The sequence below is a fragment of the Myotis daubentonii genome, chromosome X, assembly GCF_963259705.1.
Source record: "Myotis daubentonii chromosome X, mMyoDau2.1, whole genome shotgun sequence".
In the NCBI taxonomy this organism is placed as follows: Eukaryota; Metazoa; Chordata; class Mammalia; order Chiroptera; family Vespertilionidae; genus Myotis; species Myotis daubentonii.
The window spans coordinates 49,525,309-49,532,250 of NC_081861.1; positions in this window are offsets into that span (position 1 = coordinate 49,525,309).

Below are 6,942 nucleotides of genomic sequence, written 5' to 3' on the forward strand. Positions count from 1 at the left end.
ACCATGTGTGACTTGTTTCCTAAATCTCTTCCTGGTGAAAACCTTGAGATAGACGTCTCTAACATTCCCATGGGGCATACACCACAAGAGAGCTTAGGGAATCTATCCACAACAATCCCTCCTCTGGGAGAGGTTGAGAATCCTCATTTTAGAGGAAAAGCAACCTTAGCTCCTACTCCTAAATACATAAACACAATTTTGCCATTGAATGTCAGGATTACTTATGCTTGAAATTCAACTACTTTTCAAATATGTATCTAGTTACATAAAGACAGAAAAGTCACCATTTTTCTAATTGGTTCTGGGTAGACTTTGGTAAATAAACAAATATAAAGAAATATCTAAATGTTTGCTACTTTTTTAAATCTCATATCCTACTTAGCTAACGCACTCCAATATCTATCTGGAACTTGGAGGCACAGCCAACCATAGTGACCCAAATCTATTTTCAAGCAACTCTATGGCCATTTTGATAATGAGGAAAGATGCTTTGTTCCTTTATTTGGAACTCTGCTAGGAGCTTTCAATCAAACATCAACAATACTGATGTGTGCAAACATGACAACAAGGGCATAGTTGGATGATTGTGGAATCAGTCACCTTACATGGTGTACAAGCTTATCCTAAAACAAGCCAGTTGAAGCAGCTTTCAAAAACATCAGACGTTTGTTCTGAAAAGTGTCAGCAGTCTCAGTTATTCTTCCCTAGAAAACATTCCAGCCAAAAATATCTGAGAAGCTCATTTTCACGTGGTGGACCAGAGAGTATATTACTTACTGGTGAAATGAGTTGACTGTGTTTTATTCACTGTCAGGTATTCCCCAGGCAGATCATCAAAATTCAGCTAATGATAGGAAGTGTACACACACACACACACACACACACACACACACACACACACGATGGGTCATCTTTAGATGAAAGACCATACAACTAAGGGGTTATTTTTGAATAAGTACTGGAGCCTTATTTGAAGAAAACTCCCTTTGGCTTGACAAAGGACCTGAAGCAGTAATGGAAACCCTGGGGAAAAGAATGTCTCAGACTATATACCACACACAGCTTGCACAAGAGGTGGATCAGTTCCATAAAGAGCCAGCTCATTCTCAAAACCATTGGATATTTTCTGCCATTATTTAGGAGCAACTTTTCCCTTTCATAGAATTTTGACTATAAATGAGAAAGATAAATAGGCCCTTTTGAAACTGAAGGCAATTAATTCTAGTATCCAAAGTTTCCAAAACTGTTTCCATGACCCCTAACAACATTGCTCATTCTAAGACAAAACATTCACTTAAGCAGCAATGTCCTACATCTGCCTTTTTGGGTGCTCACACTGTTTTAATAGGCTTTGTGGCGTTACCTCTCAGTTTTTGTGAGGCGAACGTGATAACCACTACACTACGGAAACAACTGCCACCTCTCAGTTTTTGGAATGTAATTGGTTTTGGTCCCAGTTGGGTATGGAGGAAGGTGATACCACTAGAACATTAGAATTCATCCGGATAATGGTCTTTTAGCCTACTCTTTAGGAAGAAGAAAAGTCATTGGATTGTAGCACTACTACATGAGGGAAGATAATATAAAGTTTAAATACTAGACAGAGGAGTTTGGAATGAGCTTACCCCTCTCAATCATACACTGTGCTCCATTTATACTGATTACCTCATTGTTGCCCTAACTCCTTTGTGTCTCATTCCTGTACTTCCTATGATGTTTCTTTACTTGAAAATACTTTTCTATGTTTCCTTTGCCTATCAAAATCCTAACAAGTTTTGGAAGCCTAGATAACATTATATATCTTTTGTGAAGCCTTCCTTGACTGCCACAGACTAAGGACATCTCTCTCTTCTCATAATCAGTAATGCCTACACTAGCACTTGGCTGTGTAACTATTGTATTGCTTTATGACTGTTTGATAAGTATTAGACTTGCCTCCCTAGTGCCTATAAGGGTGTTTTGCATATAGCTGGCAGTAAATGTTTGTTGATTACCTATGTATTAATAGAAGGTCATTGGAGAATCTTGACTAGGTAAGTAGTTAGATAGGCTCTTAATGAGAGCAAAGGCCTCAGAATTGTTCTGGAGCAAACTTAAGAAAGCATAAAATATATAATATTGCTTTCCTAGGTAATAAGTTTTATTCCAGCACAATTAGCTAAATTGATTTATTCTACATGGAGAATTTGTGGAGAGGTGGCTCCACTGGGGGAGAGTGATGGCTTCTGTTTTGCTTGCCCACATGTACATGTAGTTATTTTGGTAAAGTAATCAGTCAGTTAAGTGACTATAGACATGGACTATTTTTTTTCTTTCTTTTCAACCAGTGGTTATAATGTCAGGCAGATATAACCTCAGTGGTAAAACAGCCAGAGTCAAACTAGTCCATTAGGAATGAGGAGTATAAAAAAAAAAAAAAAGAATGAGCAGTGTCACCACAGTCAAGATGGCAGCATGGGGAGATCAAAAGACCCCTGAACTAGGGAATCAGGAAAGCCAAATTGGAGTTTAATCCCAAGTCTATCTGAGTAATTGATGAATTGGTCACTGAACCTCTTTGAGTCTGAGTTTCCTCAACTATTAAAAGATAATCAATCACTCAAAAAGACTACAAACATAGTTTGTTTTATTGTGCTTCACTTTATTGCACTTTACAGATGTTGTGTTTTTTACAAATTGAAAGCAAAAGCCTCCACCAGCAAAAAGATTACAACTTATCGTATTGCAATACTCACTTTATTGTGGGGGTCTGGAACCAAACCCACAATGTCTCTGAGGTATAACTTTATAAGTTGATGAATTGTCACTGCATCTTAAAATTGGCCGAGATAAGGTCAGACAGACAGCAGAAAATTTTTTCAACCAGTTTTGGGCTGCACCACAGCTTCAGCCCACTAGGTGTAGCTGGTAGGCATCGTGAACAATCCAGTGTGGAAGGGTTTGTCTATCTGACAAGGCCAGGCACACTGTGCCTTAGAAGCTCAAGATGTTTTGAAATGCAAGCCAGTGTTTTTAACTTACAGCCATCTCAATTCACCCGCGTGTCATCCAAGTCTCTCATGGAAGGTGATGTTCTTTTCAAGCAAGGCATTTTATTGGATGTCATAAATATAAGCTGTCACCCCACCTCAAAGTTTCTGGTGTTGCTTTTAAAACACTTCTCTTTTAGGGAAAAATTCAAATGCTCTTCAATTTCACAAGCTGTGTTTTATCACTGTGTGTTACAGTTAGGGCAATAGAAGGATAAAGATTTAATTACTTTGGTCAGAGGAGATTACTGATACAAACAAACCCCATTACTAACAATCTACAGATAAGGTTAACTGAATGAATGGGTTAAACCAGCATTTTTAAATTCAGTTATTTAACAAATGTATTCATGAGTATATATACTGTCAGAAATTGTTCTAGGTGTCATTTCAAGAGAAGATAAAGCAGGGTTCTCACTCTTTCTTCAGGTTTCTGTCTCCCATTCCTACTGCCTTTCTTGAATTGCATGGGTTAATATGCTGGGGAGACTAGGGATATAGTTTGCCCTATAAGTCATAACCCCACAACTGACACCAGTGTAAACCATCCTGGGGGTAGTAAGCCCTCATGCTGCAATCTTCACCCTACTTCTCAGTCATCAGAAGCAAGGTGCACAAATATAAAAAGAGACAACTTGAAAAGAAAGTAAGAAAAGCAAGCAAAAATGATACTATGAATGTAAACAGGACAAAACAAAAATAGCCATGAAAATCACATTAGTCAGCCTTAAAAAAGGTCAGATGAGTAAAATTTTCCATGAGCTTTCATTGACTTTGTGATACTTCATTATTCATCTAAGGCTGGTGTTCACAGATACCCAAGGTTCTAATCCATTGTGGGCTGGTTTATGGATAATCATTAGGGAGATGGAAGCCCCCAAATTAATTAATGTTCATCTCTAAGAAAAGAATATGGAATATTCTGTGCAACTCATTGATCATTTGTTTAATGTTTCAGTAGTAGGCACTGGGGGAGCTAAAATGAAATTCTCTCCATGGCAGGACAGAATATGACTACTGGTTATCCAGAATATAATGGTGGAAATCCAGGTAAGAAGTCAATATCCAGGAAATATGTAGGCAGATAGCAGGGCCCTGAGAGCTGATTAGGGGTTTAAAACAAGGTGCTTGTCCCAAGAGGACATAGATAAAGTGGAATCAGAAATACTAGATAGCTAAACAAGACAAAATGAATAATTAGGAAATAAGACTGCAGGGCAGTTAGAGCTGGAACGCAAAGTCAGAGTTTGCCATTAGGTTAACCTAATGCCCTTACCTAGTGTATTAAACTAGGACACTGTTAATCCATCCTGACTAAGGCTAGGTTTGGTCTTGGAGAATAAATGGAGCTAAAGGCTGCAGGAGGGAATCAAGTAGCTTCAACTCTGGGAAAAGGAGAATATAGAGGTTCAAAAGCACACAGCACTTTATACTTAAGAGTTCTGTCCTCTGGTAGGACACTATTAAAAATAATCAAACCTTGCCCTGGGCGGTGTTTCTCAGTGGTTAGAACATTGGCCTATGCACCAAAGAGTCAAGGGGTTCAATTTCCGGTCAAGGGCATGTACCTGGGTTGCAGGTTCAATCCATGGCCCAGTTGGAGCATGAGTTGCGGGGGCATGTTCAGGAGGCAACCAATCGATGTGTCTCTCTCCTCTCTCTCTCTCTCTCTCTCTCTCTCTCTCTCTCTCTCTCTCCCTCCACCTCCTCCTCTTCCTCTTTCCCTCCCCTCTACTCTCTCTAAAAGAAGTCAATAGAAAAAATATCCCCAGGTGAAGATTGACAAAAAAATAAATAAACAAAAAGAATCAAACCAAGATTTTATTGGTTAACTGGCAACCTTTTCCAAAACACATTTATACTTTAATCCAAGATTTAAAAAAAATAAGCAAAATGCCCATGTAAATATATTTCTAGATGAGTTGGAAGGTCGGGGCTGCAGAGAGCAAGAAGAAACCTAGTGTGCCTAAATGTCATGCAGTCTAGGAATCCCATAGATATAAATTGCCTATTTTGTGTAAATGAGGATCTAATTTTTTGGCTTGGATTGTATCTTGAGACCATACCCTGGGAATATGGATCTTCATGGAGTTGAATCCACCTGCCCATTCATACATCCAAGAGGAAAATAAGGCCTGGAGCAAAGGGGTGAGGCTCAGCAACAGGATTGAAAGCAACCACCTCAAGCCCATCTGGATTTGGGTTTTCCATTTTAGGAGTCAGAAACAGTTTACCAGAAGCCATTACATAAAAAGTTGTAAATTTTTACAATTTGTCTCCATTTTTGCTATTTGTGCTTATTCTCTTGTAAAGATTAGCCTACAAACTTCTAGAGCATGGAGTCAGCTAACTTCCTGCAGAGTCAGCTAACTTCCTGCAAAGTAACAGTTAGTAAATATCTCAGGCATTGTAGGCCATATATAATCACTTATCACAACTACTCACCTCTGTCATTATCATGCAAAAGTGATGATAGACAATACATAAACCAATGGATGTAGCTGTGTTCCAATAAATCTGTATTTACAGAAACAGGCAAGGGCTCACTCAGATTTGCACAGTGGATTGTAGTTTGTCAACCCCTACACCAGATCCCCAAATGGCTTATCCTTAGAAGCATCAACAAAGATGAGCAGCTAAGGAGATTGCAATGAACTCTGAAACCAAGTTTAAGGGGAAGAGTCCAAGTTGAGTGGCTATGAAGGTAAGGTAAATAAGCAGAGAGCTCAGGCTTTGCTGCTGAAAGAAAAGAAAGGATCTCAGTTAGCAGGTGTGGCTCTTAGAAGAGACACTGCATTTAAGCAGTAAAAGTTATGGTGTGGTGCTGTCTGGTGGTGCCTCACCTGGTGCCTCTCAAATCACAGCTCACAACTACCTCCTCTACTTGTCCATGTGGCCAATTCTAGAAAGAAAGACAATGTAGTTGGAAGAAATGTGAAGGAGGAAAGTGAACTCAAGGGAACTTGGGAAAAATAAAAGAAGCCTGACTTCTTATTGAAACAACTTGGGCAAGAAAAAGTCTGAGAGTGCCTAGGACCCTGGCAAAGGGCCTTGAGGCCTATAGGAAGATATGAAACAGTAGGTCAGAGTTATAGTAGTAAAAAGAGTAACTAGTGGTCATTAAAATAATTCCTTTTGATGTCTGAATTAGATTGTTGAGTTATTCTTGAACTGCTTTTAGTATACAAATGTTACTCCCTGTCCTTTGGGGCTCTCAAGGACTAACAAGTATGCGGACCAACTCTGAACAACATGTAAAATGAAAAATAGATTTCTGTCAGTGAAGCAACATGTACATATGTTTAGAGATAGTCTATTGTGACATTTTTCTTAACTGTACCCTGAAAATAACAACTGGATCCTAGACATGTAACCAAATTTCATAAAATAAAAAAACAGTCCCATGGAACAAAAACTTCTGTTTCTCACTGTCTTCTAAAATCCTAGCAGACACTCAAAGGTGAGGGCACTTAGAAGACAAAATATTGGTTATCCCAAGGATAAAGGGTTATAGTGGGATAACAACCCCAACCTTAGTCTGCTCCAAGCCAAAACTATCTGATCTGCTTCTTCTGAACTCTCTCCAGAAAGAAAAAGGCACACCCAGGAGGACTGTTCCAACTTAGTCACAACCATGGGGTAAGCCAACTAAGGAACTTAGGCAGAGGCGGGAGGGAGGTTTACAAAAACACACCCTCAAGCATGTGCACTCACACTGGAGCCAAAATGAATCTGAAGAAGAAACAACTCTTCATTTTCCACTTAGTTCTCATTAGGTTTTCTCGCTTTTGTTGTGTGCGCAGAAGACAGTGTCCTTGGTGAATAAGGAAGGATTTAAACAGAATCTAGACAGAGCTCATGAATCAGACATGATGGAAAACTGGCGACTCCAACTCATTAACCCAGGACCATG